Source organism: Trematomus bernacchii, unplaced genomic scaffold, assembly GCF_902827165.1.
Source record: "Trematomus bernacchii unplaced genomic scaffold, fTreBer1.1, whole genome shotgun sequence".
NCBI lineage: Eukaryota > Metazoa > Chordata > Actinopteri > Perciformes > Nototheniidae > Trematomus > Trematomus bernacchii.
The window spans coordinates 18681633-18696485 of record NW_022987564.1 but is presented as its reverse complement, the minus strand read 5'-3'; the positions used below and the strand labels follow the sequence as shown (position 1 = coordinate 18696485).

The window sequence follows — 14853 nt, the reverse complement described above, 5'->3', positions numbered from 1 at the left end:
GTTCCAGGGAACTCACCAAGTGTCAGAAAACACAACCCTCTCTATTTTCCTCCATACCCAAATCTCTAAAAAAGGGGCTGCAACGGATCTGATACAGACTGATCCAGATTTGAACACTTCTATGTCGTCACAGAAGTGGCGCTACGGCTATTGGGCCAACTCTCCACCTATCAGGGGAATGTGGGGTTGGGCCACGGCCGGCCATTGCCGTTCGAAAGCGCTGGAGACGCTGTAGTACATATGCCAGGCCTGTAAGTGGCGCTGTAGTCTGCCACAAAAGCAGCGAAGAAGGCTTCCCGCCCATAGTTACCATGGTTACCCTTCTGTTTATTCTCCGCTGTGGCTTTTTTTCTCCCTCCCCGAGGCAAGCATTTGCTCCCGCTGCTTTAATTCAATGCAATCCCTCCCCGTCGAGGCAAGCACTGTAATTCTCTCCGGTTAGTCCACCAGCAGATGACAAACACCCACCTCTCCGCCTCTTCCAAGGAACGAGGGGACCGTGCGGCAGAGTTTCAGTTTCAGTTTCTTTCGCCGGTCAAGATGTCCGTTAAAGTTTAAATCTTCCGGACAAAATTAGAAAAGTGCCGGTCAAAGGTCTTCTTTGTTATTTATTGAGCTTTAAAACAAATGAATAACGACTCTATAGAATAAAACACGGAGGACGGAGATCTCTTTTTCTCCCCCTCTTCTGACAGCCCAGCAGCTGATCAGAGCATGGCTACCCTCTCCTGCAGGGGGGCGTGGTCAGCAGAATCAGACCCGTAGACAGCAAACAGCACATAGAGTGAAATGAGGCATGGCTAAAATGCATGATCTGTTTGGTATTTTGAAAACAGAAACGTATAAATATACCTTATGGCCCTACAATATATAATTTAAATATAGCATGATAGGTCCACTTTAAACAACAAATCAAAGTCATTTATAGCCTCGGCAGGCTCTGTGATCACACACACACACACACACACACACACACACACACACACACACACACACACACACACACACACACACCACTAATTCAGCACCATGAACAGCAACATATGGCCTCAATGCCAGGTATCAGTAGATGAGAATGATCATTATCTCCGGTGGATTAACACAAACCTAGTTATGTAAAACGATGCACAACACATTTAAACCTGCAGGCTACTGGGAATCAATGAATAGTGCAGCATTGCCTTACCTCTTTAGAAGTGCTTCCGTCTGGTTTTCTTTGAAGAAAAAGCCTTTATGATGTTCTTAAAATCCATCTCACGAAGAATGTCATGCTCAATTGACATCAGTGTGAGGTTACTGACTATGTCTTGCTGCATGCTTGAGCGCAGTCTGTTTTTCACCAAGGCCAGTTTTGAGAATGAATGCTCTCCGCTCGTGTTGGTCACTGGCAAAGTTAGGAAGAGCCGTTGAGCTATGTCTGTGTTGGGAAACACTGTATGGAGTTTTCTCCTTCTTAACATTTTCTGTAACTCCACGGCAGACGTGCTGCTCAACTTCTCATTTTGTACCAACTCCCTGAAGTGTACAGCTTCCTCCACAAATTCCTCTTCCAAGTCACTGGAGTATTTCTGTTGCAGGCTCCGCGCTGCTGAGCGCAGGTCTTGGGGGGAAATCGAGTGAAATCTGTTTAAAAACCCGAAGTTTTCACACACGTCATTATATGACTGGTATCTTCGGTCCAGCTCTGACACTAGCCGGTCAATCACACGGATAAAGACTGATGTACGGAAGCGACTGCGGCCTGACAGCTCGCACTCAGGCTCAGATTAATCATCAGCCTGGCTCTTTCTTTTTCTCTTTCGTTGAGTGTCTGCTCTGTACTCATCGGACACGGTGGGGGACATGTTCTTTGCTGCTGTCTCAAAGTTGTCAAACTGATCCCGTAGGCCTGCTACATATTCACGTAATGACCTGACTAGATCCACAGCATTGCAGAGGTCCAATTCCACTGCCTGTAGTGCAGCGCTCACGCCCTGGAAACGTTGGAGAATGGCATTCCACATGTTGCACATTAGTGCAATTTCCAGTTTATTCATATTTTTGTGCAATACCCTGTACCCTGGCCTCCTCTCTTGTGCTCAGATTATGGTGCTCATCATCCACAATGTTGAGCAGAGATTGCTGGATACAGGCGTAATTCAGACACAGGGCTTTGGTTGCAACAGCATGCGCTGACCATCTTGTATCGGAAAGCGTTTTTAAAGTTTCAATTTTGTGATTTTCATTAGGCTGCAAACCCGCCTTGATCCTCTGCCACCGTGAAGTGCTCTTTGATGCAAAGTTAAACAACGCTTGCACAAAACTGAAAAACTGTTCAGTCTCTCCACAACAGTTAACGCTGTTAATCCCCACCAGATTTAAGGTGTGCGCTGCGCAGGGAACCCACTCTGCCAGTGGGTTAATCTGTTTGATGCGGGCCTGCACGCCTTTGTATGTGCCTGACATGTTGCTAGCATTGTCATAACACTGTCCTCTACAGTTATTGATGTCAATGCCCATGTCTCCTAAAACACCAATTACTGAATTGAACAGCGCATCTCCGGTGTGGCTGGAAATGGGGAGGAATTTGACAAAATGCTCCTCTATACAGCCCTCTGGTGATACGTACTGCAGGATGAATGTCAGCTGGTCCACATGTGTGATATCTGGCGTGGAGTCCACACTGACAGAGAAATACTTAGCCAGTTTTACTCTGCTGATGACTTCATCCAGCAATCTCTGTCCCATCAGCTGTATGAATTCCTCACACACATTTAGTGAGAGGTAGGATGGATTTCCTCTGCCGGCATTTCCGTATTTCTAAATATGGGCTTTTAAAAAAGGATCAAACTGACTGATCAGCTCCATGCTACCCAAATAGTTGCCATTGTTGGTGTCCCCAAACCTGTGGCTGTCACCCCTAAAAGCAAGTCCCCGCTCTGCCTCCCCTATGTATTTGTCCGGATGCTGTTGGCTCCCTTCCACGTAGCAAGTCCTCGTCGTCCTCTCCATCTCCTCCAACAGATAACGTCCCTCCTGTCTGTTTTTCCTGTCCCGCTACTCCATCGCTATCAGAACCAGACGGCCTTCTTGGCTCCGAGGCCCCGCGGCCGGCATCGCCGGCACCGCTGCCGCTCGGTACAGAACTAATATGTCCTTCCTCCTCATCCAGGTTTACAGGTTTAAAATAACCTGTAAGCTTCGGCATTTTGTGTAATAACTGCTTGTCTCGAAACTCCTTTTCCCTCAACAATTTCCTTTTCCGAGCGCCACTCTCAAACTTTTTCTTCTCCGACATTTTCTCCTAAACAACCTTCATCTGTCACTCAATCACTCGCAATTTGAATAAGTCACATGTGAAACATATTCTCATTCTGATTGGCTGTTAAGTGGTGCCCACTGACTGTTACGGAGTATTTGAAATCAGATGAAAACAAACTGTAACGGACCCTGCCGTGTTATCTATGACTACTATATGCCTTACATTCATAATTTCAGCGGAGGGAGGGGAAGCGGCGCTGTGGAAGAGCAGAGTGGCGAGGGAGAGCTGTCTTCTTCCCTTTACAAGCTTCAAAAATGTATTTATCGTGTGATTTTGGAAATAAAAGTTTCATATTCTGAAAGCCAAGACTTTGTTTATTTAAAATAAAAAATAAAATAATTTTTTTTTTTTTTTTTTTGATTGGCTCATGATAGGCCCCCGATCTCTGTAGGCCCCTGGGCTTCAGCCCAGGTCAGCTCGTGCATTAAGGCGGCCCTGACTGTAAGTGGCGCTGTACTTCCACAGGAGACCGCTCGAAAGCGCTGGACACGCTGTAGTACATATGCCGGGACTGTAAGTGGCGCTGTAACTTCCGCCACAAAATACACCAAAAGCAGCGAAGAAGACCCCGGAGCATGGTTGCCATGGCTACCCTTCTGTTTATGCCCCGCGGTGGATTTAGCAACATGTAGTAGTTCATGTAATTCTCCATGTCCACTTGTTGCTGATGGTTGTGGTAGAGGAGCTGTAGATTTTGCACTAACATCTGTAGCATGGTCGAGCTGTAGATGTTGTACTAACATCTGTAGCATGGTCAGTAGCAGTAGCACTAGCAGTAGCTACTGACAGTAGCTACTGACCATGCTACAGCAGTGAGCAGCAGAGGTGGGGAGAGGCGGGGCTATGGCTTCATCTATCGGGAAATTATCGTATAGAGTCGATTACACGGAGCCGTTTGACCCCCCAGAGCGTTTCGTTTGCAAATCTATCCACCTTGGGACCCGTTATTGTTTGTGGGGTCCGTTTCTATCGTTTTGTTACAGCCTCGTGTAAATAAAAGGGCTATACGCAAGAGAAACTATGCGGATACAACCCGTTTCGTTCTCGTGTAAAGGGGGTCTGATGCCCCTTTCACACCGGCGCTTTTCCAGCTCCGGCTCGGAGCTGGAGCTGGAAAAGCGCCGGTTTTTCCTGTTTCCTGTTTTTCCTGTTCACAAATTGTCGGTCTAGAGGCAAGAGCTTCGGAGTTATGACGCGGCGTCGCTTACGTCTCTCTTACGTCGAGGCGTGCAGGAAACTAAACCCACCTCCCCTGAACATGGGTCGACTGAAGAGTCTCGTCATGCCTGCCTACAAGCAGTAGCAAGTGACTAGAAGGCAACCACACACTTGTAAAAAAAAAACACACTTTATAAAGTCAGGCAACACTAACCAGGCTTCGTGTGATTCTGTTTATTTGTACCTTACTTTGACCATCCGTTCGCTGTTATTGATCATTGTGGAGAGCAGGCAGATGTTTTGTTTGTTATTATAGCAGCTATCGGATGGAATCAATACATGGGCTGCACAGGTTGTCATGTCCGACTATCACAAGTAGAATCATAATGAAAAATACGCCGGTAAAATGTGCCTGTAGAAAACGGCTTAGCAAGTAGTCAGTTTAGCTTCGGTTGCTATGCTAACATCACCCATGTTATACCAGAGAAACTTTCATAACAGCGTTGTGATGCCAAACAGCGTCAATTCAGACTGACACACATTCACTTAAGGGGAACTGGGGATATGTATCAGCTGCTTGTGTGACAGTCAGACAGTGAATACTTTAGAGCCGTGTGAGCTAACCCGGAGCTAACGGGAGAATAAACTCCCGTGGAAGAGCAGCCAGCACTGCAGCGGTCGGTAAATGCCGCTGAAACACATTAATAAACAATGAACCACGGCACTCTGGAGAAAAGTGTAAGGTTGGAGAAGTCGTTATTTAATTTAATCTGGCTTCGTATGATTAAAAGCAACACGATCATCGACCCGACGCAGTCCCCGGCCCGTTGTTGTTGTGAGCTCCGTTGGGGAGAAAATCAGCGATGTAAACGGTGACGTCATGACGCAGCAGCGGCAGCTCTGGGCGGTGTGAACGGAGCGGGAGCTGAAAAGGGAAACCGGAGCTGAACCAGAAAAGCTCTAGCTAGGAGCTAGAAAGGGAAAAGCGCTGGTGTGAAAGCCGCATGAGTGTCTTGTAGTTCATGCCGATCTAGATCCCTCCGCTTCGCGTCGGGCTCCTGATCAGCCGGTCGGTGTTCTTATCCCCATAATGACCGTGTCGCTGCACATTATCCCTTACTTATTACCAGGCTAGAGACAGGATGTTGTCTAAATTAAATTACTATGTTTTAGCTTAACTTAACTGTAATATGTTCTTTCTACATTTCAAACCTCACTTACTCTAATATCTGTTAACATATCCACATTACAAAATTGTTTCATTATCACAGGTCAACTTCTTTGGTATTCCCATTCTGGAATTACATCTCTCGCAGTATAGCCCCTTGGCCACTGATTCTGCATATGTGTTACCTGTTATAATTCAATCAATATTTAGAAACATGTCAACATTCATCAAACAGTATATCCCCAGACATGGAGCAGGTTAATTCTAAAACTATCATTCAATGGTCAGATTGAACACCCGAGTTGGGGCGGCAGGTTTCTTTCAATCCCTAAATGAAAAATGTAAATTGTGAATTTTACAGCAATGTTGACATCAGAGCATCGTCCTATGGGCTTAGCCCCGGACAGGTACAACAGGTATTCACTCAGAGGGGGGCAGTGTTAATTTCGTCAACGAAAACTATGACGAAAAATGTTCGTCAACGACCTTTTTTACATGACTAAGACGAGACGATAACGAGCTAAAAATAGATTCTTGATAACGAAAATTTGACGAAATGTATATTTAGTTTTCGTTGACGAGACGAGACGGGACTAAGGTGTTAATGGTGGACTAGCGGACATTCAAAATGCAGCATATTTTCCCCCAATTGCCCGTCTTGTCTGTCAAAATGCATCTTACATTTCTAACTTGCAATATCATTATTTCCGCTCTCTTCATTCCAGAAGAGCGATCTCTCTCTGTCTCTCTGTGTGCGGGGGGGCGGGGCCTAACAGACACGCTGCAGCGGCACACAGAGATCTGCCGGGGACGGAGCGTTCAGAAGTATAGAGACACTACAAGGCTCGATGTGGACAAAGCTCGTTTGCCATGTTTTCGCGTTAGCGCGTTGACACGAGTAGAGTATATAGTCTGTCCAAACAGCCGGCCAAAAGGCGTCATATTCAGTCGGAGAAATGCACAATTTTCGACTTCCTTAACTCGTAGCTCTGTTGCCCCAATTACGAGTAACGTTATCACATCAGGTGTGCAGAGGTGGGAGAAGTACTCAGATCTTGTCGCTAAGTAAAAAAATACCATAGTGTAGGAAGAGTTCCTCAAGTCAAAGTATGATCATCAAAATATATTTAAAGTAGCGACAGTACAAGTAGTCATTGTGCAGATTGGTCCATTTCAGAATAATATGATATGTTTTATAATGATTGATCATTAAAGTGTTCTCAAAGCTGGTAAAGGTGCAGCTAGTTTGAATGATATATTATATATCTGTATACTGCAGGGTAGCTTGTGAATTTACTAAAGTCTGAGTTAACACTTGATTATATTTCACATCATTCATCCACATCTGTAAAGTAACTAAAGGTATTAAATACATGTAGTGGAGTAGAAGTACACCATTTAACTATGAACTGTAGTGGAGTAGAAGTACACAGTAGCAAAACATTTAAATACTCCAGTAAAGTACAAGTACCTCAACATTTTACTCAAGTACAGTACAATATATATATATTTAATTTATTTCACATTTTAAATAAAGCAATTAATTCGGTTAACAATTTGTTAGTTTTTTCCTTTAAAAAATAACAAAAAGTAAATACAAGAATACCGTTAAAGTACCGGATCGATAAGCAGTATTGATAAGACTAGTAGTACCGTAGAAAACCTTAATGATACCCATCCCTAGATATTACACTAGTAAAGTGTTAAGAGAGTGAAATGTTGCTTTACGAATTTCAACACTTGATGCTGTCACCTTGATTACAATTTCAGATACCTGTATTTGCCTAACTGAATTGGTTTAAAGAGAGAAAACATTTTGACTAAAAGTTGACTAAAATGTAATTTTTCATCGACTAAAAGTAGACTAAAACGTTTTGAGTTTTCGTCGACTAAAACTAGACTAACACGTTTTGAGTTTTCGTCGACTAAAACTAGACTAAAACTATGAAGGATAGAAATGACTAAAATGTGACTAAAACTAATTACCATTTTCGTCTAAAGACTAAGACTAAGACTAAATCAAAAACAGCTGCCAAAATTAACACTGGAGGGGGGTACTAAATGCCGCCCATTTACATGTAGGCAAACAAAATCAACATACAGTAGGGGGGTGGGGGATGGTGAATCAGCTATGTTACTATTGATAATGTTATTGTTGTTACAACAGAAGATGTTTTTCTTTATATTCAAGTTAAATGCATCAATCTGGTGCACTTTGAGGTCAAAATTAAGAGATTTATGGATACCGCTGGAAAAAGCTGTGTGTGAAAGTTTAAATCTTCCTTATTGAGCTTTAAAACAAATGAATAACGACTATATATAATAATAAAATAAACACTGGCTGTTGTTATGCCTGCTGTAACGTTAAATTACTCCGTTCTCCGCTTAAGTAATTATGCCGTTACAAGCTTCATAGTTGTATTTATCATCTAAATTTGCCGAAACAAGTTTAATATTCTGAAAGCCAAGACTTTGTTTATTTGAAATCAGATGAAAACAAACTGTAACGGACCCTGCCGTGTTATCTTGATATTTCCGGCACAGACCCTTTCATACCGGCAATGCGCGATTGGAACAACAGGAACTGCGACAGCATAAATATGCGAACACAAACCTACAGACTGCTGGAGAAGAGATATCACAGGGGGGGTTGGGACACACACATTCCGATGGCCAATTATGGCGCGTTTCCACTACACGGCCTCGCTCGGCCCCGCTCGGTATGGCTGGGCCTCGTTAGGACTGGCTCACTTTATGGCGCATTTCCATTACAGTTTAGGAACTGGGGCAGTATCTATAGTAACGCAGTGTAGGCGGAGCCGTGACGTGATCTTCAGAGGACCCCAGAAAAACAACACAGCCGTTAGCTGTTAGCACTCAGAGCTCACAGCTCCTCATATATGTTCAGAAACTAGACAAAAGTTAAACAAGTACAAACCACAGACTGTCTGTGTCATGGTGAATACAGTCGCTGCTTTATTTATGTCTGTATAGGCCGTTGTTGTGAGTGTGGACGGTCGGAGCATATACTGCGTTAGCTTAGCCAATCTCCATTTAGAAAACAAGCATTTTAAAAGGTTTTTCCCCTGCCGTCTGTCTGCAGACTTGACAAAGCATTAATTCATGGTTTTTACTAACCGGTATCAGTATGTTGTTACTTCGGCATCATTTTGAAACGTGTATTACAATTAAATCACGGTCAAATATGTCCATCTTGTTGTAGTTGTAGCCCCCTTGCCAGCGACGCTCTCTCTAGTTTAGCATACTCAGCCCGACTCAGCCTCGTTGTCTCTGGCCCTGGACCCACGATTTTATGAGGCCAGAAAAACTGTGAATTAGGACCCGCCGGCCGGTACTAGGCCAAGTGGAAACGCAACCAAAGACGGGCCGCTGACGTCACAGCCCTCTTAAACCGGGCTGCGCGCTGTAGTGGAAACGCGCCATTAGTTTTCAACAAAGAGTATAGCCTACTCAACAGTGGGGGCTGGTGAACGGTATGGTCAATGTTTGTAAACACTGTGACATTTTGACTTTATTTGATCATTTCAGTTAAAAACTAATTTAGTAATTTACAGGAAAGGAGTGCACGCTACTAAAGAGACACGCTACCATGGAAACCAAACAATGATGTTGCTGTATTGAAGTCCGAGTGGAAACAGTCATATTTGGAGCGTTATGTTAGAATGAAACAGCCAGTTAGTGTTACTTCACTAACTGTAAGCTTGTCACTCAGAGTAACCTACAGTTAACTTAACTGTTGGAAAAGAAAGATCAGGGGGGGGGAGAGAGCTGTGGGTGATGGGCCATTAGGTGTGTGAACACACAGCTGAGAGCTGCCGTTTCATTCTGACTGTTTAAAAAACGGTAACAACGGACTATTTTTCTTGGCGGATGCATGTCAATTTAAATCAATACATACAACTATTTTTTAAATCAATAAAAACATTTTCTAAATCCATAAAAGCATTTCAATTAATATTGGGAGTCATGTCGTTACTTTGTTGAGAATGTGGCCATGTAATAAGCGGGATAATTTGCAGCGACTTGGTCATTATGGGGAAAAATAACACCCAGGGATCAAGATCCCTCCGCTACGCGGATCTTGATTTGCCTGACAAGGCTCCATTAAAATATAAATATGTTTAGTGAATTACTGAGTTTAGGCACGTTAATAACATTTTAATGAAGTTGAATACAGTATATTCATATTTGTCAGTGATTTCATGTCAATTCGGCGAACATAAACATAAATGATCGTGGTGAAGATGATGATTAAATTAGGATTAAAAATCGAGAGCCGGCTGCTTTCCTCTCGTTCGACAACATTATTTTGTTAAATAACAACATGGTGATGTTTTGTAAATGATTACATGTCTTATTTAGCACAGACTATGATCCTATCCGTGACATATGGATCTTAACAAAGATCCGCTATACATTAGTACCAGACATATTGTGGTGATTGACATTATTCACCCACGGATCTATGGGTTGGGGTATTGTTCCGCACGGACATTTTAGTGAACCAGACCAGCTGTTTCCGCCGGTCTTCGCTTCCCGGGCATGAAGTTGTTTATATGTGTGTTCAGATGCTAAATAAAAGTTTAGCTTTTACTTTTGATACCCCGCCTCCGACTCCCGTCTCTCGGCACCACAACATCCAGTTTACTGTATCGAAGTTGATTTCACATGAGCTCCAGTGTGGAACCCCACTGCACGGTGGATCAATGATCCATTGCAGCTGGCTTCACAATAATTACATTTATTTATCACGGGGGCGGTATCAAGTCAGACTGGGGGCTGGCTCTTCATCACGGGCCGATCACGGGCCGATCACGGACCAATCACGGACCAATCACGACCCTCGCGTTTCAAACTGTCCAAAATAAAACGCTCCATCTGTACGTTCACACTCGCACTGTCTGGTTGTCAAGTTTGGTCAGGTACACCCCAGAGTCAGTCATTGACAGTGCTTTTCTCAAGTAACACTGTCGGTCAGGGTCAAAGGTCATTTGGTCTCAGTCTTTTGGCCATGTGTCGTGCTCTGCAGAGACTTTGATATTTCAGCATAGGCAGGTATTCTTTGTCTACAAAAATATGTCATATATGGAGCACCATCATTTATTAATTCACGATTTCAACTGTAATTTTCAAGATGGCTCTAACTTTTCACTAGTTAACTAGTGAAGCCTTAGAGGAGTCACTAGTAAACTAGTGACACAGGTGTTTTTCTTACTAGTTAACTAGTGGAGGGCATTTTTTCTCACTAGTCAGGTTCTGTTATAAACATGTTGGACATTGACTGTAAATGTTACACATTTTTCTTACATGTAAGGCCTTTCCTTCAACTAGTTTGGATTTGTTTGCACTAGTGAGCAACTGTATGCAACTAGTTAGATATTGATTTAACATGTATGGCTTTTTCTTAAACTAGTGGATATTTTGAGCCCACTAGTTGTGGTTTTCTTCTCTCTAGTTCAGGGGTCACCAACCTTTTTTAGGGTGAGGGCTACTTTTTAAAAATAAAACAAGTCGGGGGCTACTTTTACTCCTCTTTTTTTTGTTTTTTGCAGTGTATATATTTAGCACATTTTAACATTATGATATGCTGACCTTTAACCTTTGTGTGCTGTTTGGGTCTGTGGGACCCATTTTCAGTGTTTACTAAAAGAACATGTATGCAATTTAATTATTTTAACCTGCTTTATTTGGGGGTGGACGGGCCTCACCTCCTCTAGGGGGGTCCTCACCTCCTCTAGGGGGGTCCTCACCTCCTCTAGGGGGGTCGGGGGGCATGCACCCCCGGGAAGATTATTTTTAAATGTTGAAGTTAAATGCATCAATCTGGTGCACTTTGAGCACAAAATGAATTGATGGATACAGCTCTCAACACTCAGATGAAAGGGAGCTGTATACTTTTCAATAATCCAAACATCTTTAGAATATGATCACAACCAATAACAAATCATTTAAACTTGTTTATTCTTATTTTATGTTACCTAGTTAGCATTTTTTCTTTTTATGTATGCTTATTTTACTAATCACTCCCCTTTCAAACTGTTTTTTGTTTTTTTTACTGTCCTATACACATTGGAATGATTTCTTACTTTATCTATATTAAATAGATAAAGGTATGCTCTCTCTCTCTCCCCCTCTCCCTCCCTCCCTCCCTCCCTAGCTCTCTCGCTCTCTCTCTGTCTCGCTCGCTCACAGAGGCTGTGTGCTCCTCCGTGGCGATCGGCGGCTTGCGTTAAAAAAAAAAAATAAACATATTTGTAAAGTGGGGGGACACAAACGGGATTTCGAAAAGAGCGGGGGACATTTCCCCCCTGTCCCAGGTGGTAATTACGCCATGCGTGTGTGCGTCAAGTGCAATAAATATATATGCAAGTTGCAACACACAGAGTAAAACTCTGCCCCTCATGTGTTGTATAGGCTGCATGATAGGCTGTTCAATGGGGCTGATGTGATGTGTAGATTCTGCCAGAAGGAAAATCAGCGGGGAGGTGCCACATTGCTTTTCTTCCCGACTGCAACGCTGGTCCCGCAAATCAAGCAAGAACGTGATTGGTCGATATTCATTGTGGGGGTGGGGGGAGGAGGGGTGTTAGATAGATATAGAGTTGTAGTAAGTAGATAGAGTTCGCTATGATTTAGGTTTCGTTTATGCATAGGGTAGATAATTTTAATTACATTTCCTTTTTTGTTTTGTGTATTTTATACATTTTGGATTTGCTTGGCGAACTATTTTTAGAACATGCCCCGCGGGCGACTCACGTTGCCCCTGCGGGCGACTCACGTTGCCCCTGCGGGCGACTCACGTTGCCCCTGCGGGCGACTAAGTGCCTGCGGGCACCGTGTTGGCTACCCCTGCTCTAGTTCAACAAAATGACTTACTAATTGACATGTACGTGCAACTAGTTTACGAGTGAATTGTTTCAAAGTCATACATGTTGACTAGTGCATTTTTTTGACACATCACTAGTAAACTAGTTGCACGTACATGTCAACTAGTTAGTCATTGTGTTGAACTAGAGAGAAGAAAACCACAACTAGTGGGCTCAAAATATCCACTAGTTTAAGAAAAAGCCATACATGTTAAATCAATATCTAACTAGTTGCATACAGTTGCTCACTAGTGCAAAAAAAGCCAAACTAGTTGAAGGAAAGGCCTTACATGTAAGAAAAATGTGTAACATGTACGGTCAAAGTTTAGCTTTAAAACTTTAAAATGCTCTCCACTAGTTAACTAGTAAGAAAAACATCTGTATCACTAGTTTACTAGTGACACCTCTAAGGCTTCACCAGTTAACTAGTGAGATAAAGTGTGGGTAACTAGTTAACTAGTAAGGTAAAAACAATTGTACTAGTGTATCTAGTGGACACTTTGGACCTCACTAGTTAACTAGTGCACATTTTGAGCCTCACTAGTCAGCTTGTAAGACCAGAAGAGGTGAACGTTTATAAGCGGTGCTCATGAAATGAATAAAGCAGAAACACTGGACAGACCTTAAAATCAGGGTAACGATAGATCCGCATTCGCAAGATGGCCCCCTCCGCCAGGTGAGGCCCCACGCAGTCTGCGTGATCTTCCTGTAGGGAGGGACGGCCCTGCGTATGATAAACAACCTCTCCATATTTTGCCTCGGACTAATATTTACGGAAGTCACGGCGATCTCTCAGCCTCTCAGGAAAGCTGTGATCCGAAGAGGGTTATTCCATATTGCTATCCATCACTAATGTCCCTCTGTTATCACAGTGCTATTCTAATCCAAGCACCTTTCAAATTGCAGCTTAATAAAATGTTTTAAAGAGGATCTATATTCATGTCTGCAGTCCTAAGGCAACTTTCTAATTTTAACAAAGTCTTCAATGTTCTTACCTAATTTGATATACAGTCATATGATCATAATTACAAAAATACTTTTGTTTTATATTTTTGTAAATATGGTCATATGACTGTATTTTAAAACACAGTGTATTTAAACTATTTGGGCTGGGTGGCGCTCTATAGCTTAGGGACAATAGGAGACCTCGATGCTTTCTTTCCCCTCCTCCTCATTAGCATTCTGTGCAACTAGTGTGACTAGTGCACATTTGGGACCCACTAGTACTACTAGTGCACAATTTACGCCTCACTAGTTGAATTTCAATGTATCTCACTAGTTAACTAGTAAAGGGCCAAGCGTTCACTAGTTAACGTGTAGACATTTTGAGCCCCACTAGTTAACTAGTAAGGTCAAAAGAGGCGTTAACTAGTGAACCTTTTGCCTAGTTACTAGTTAACTAGTGAGTGATTCTGGGTGCTACTAGTTAACTAGTGCAGAAAAATGTATGCCACTAGTTAACTGCTTCTTTTTTGTAACTAGTTAACATGTCAGAGCTTTTGCAGCTAGTTAACTTGTAAGACTTTTAGTGTCACTAGTACTAGTTCATCAAAAAGCTTACAAGTTGGGACTTTGGTGCTACTAGTGCTGCTCCTGGCGTCACTAGTAAGGCTTAGCCTATGTGGTAACTAGTCGGACAAAAGTGCCATTAGTTGCTGAAAAAGAGTGACTAGTATAATGTTTTATTGAACTAGTAAAGCAGAGTGCCAAACTAGTTTGACCCAGCGCCATATAGATAGAAGAGTTACGACAGCGGAAGTCCAAAATGCTTGATCGTCACGTGGTTCAGGGAGACTCAATAGTTCCCCGGAAGTTCGTGGCGGGACATTTGAATGCATGATTACCGGAGATAGAACTACGATTTTTGGTAATAAGTAGTGAATAAAGGTTTTGATTTGCAATATTTATACAACATACCGATATGTGTATGTATTTACATCAATATTTTTTTTAAATAAAATAGAATCTGCTAATATTTATGGATAATATTAGGAATAGTGTGAACAGCTAGTTTCAGGGTTCGTACGGGTGCTGGAAATCCTTGAAAATGCTTGAAATTGTACGAGGTGTTTTCAAGGTTTGAAAAGTGCTTGAATTTTGGGAATGGTGCTTGAATTTGGGATAAAGTGCTTGAAATTGCTTTTTATATTAAAAGAAAATAAAGAAGTCTTGAGCGCGCTTAATGCTTCGCTTTTACATAAAACAGCTCCGCTCCGGCCTTCCCGCGCCATGCGCGTGACCGGCAAGTGTTTTTGTTACGTGTGTGACCTGGGCATTCTGATGAGAGTGATAGATGACAGTATGCCAGGAGGTTGCCGTTTCAACGAGCGTTGGCTAGC

General features: G+C 42.7%; 1 pseudogene; it reads right to left on the bottom strand.

Moving 5' to 3' along the window:
* Positions 1–1766: 1766 nt before the first annotated feature.
* On the bottom strand, positions 1767–2991 carry LOC117477791 (annotated as a pseudogene).
* Between the last annotated feature and the right edge of the window lie 11862 nt (positions 2992–14853).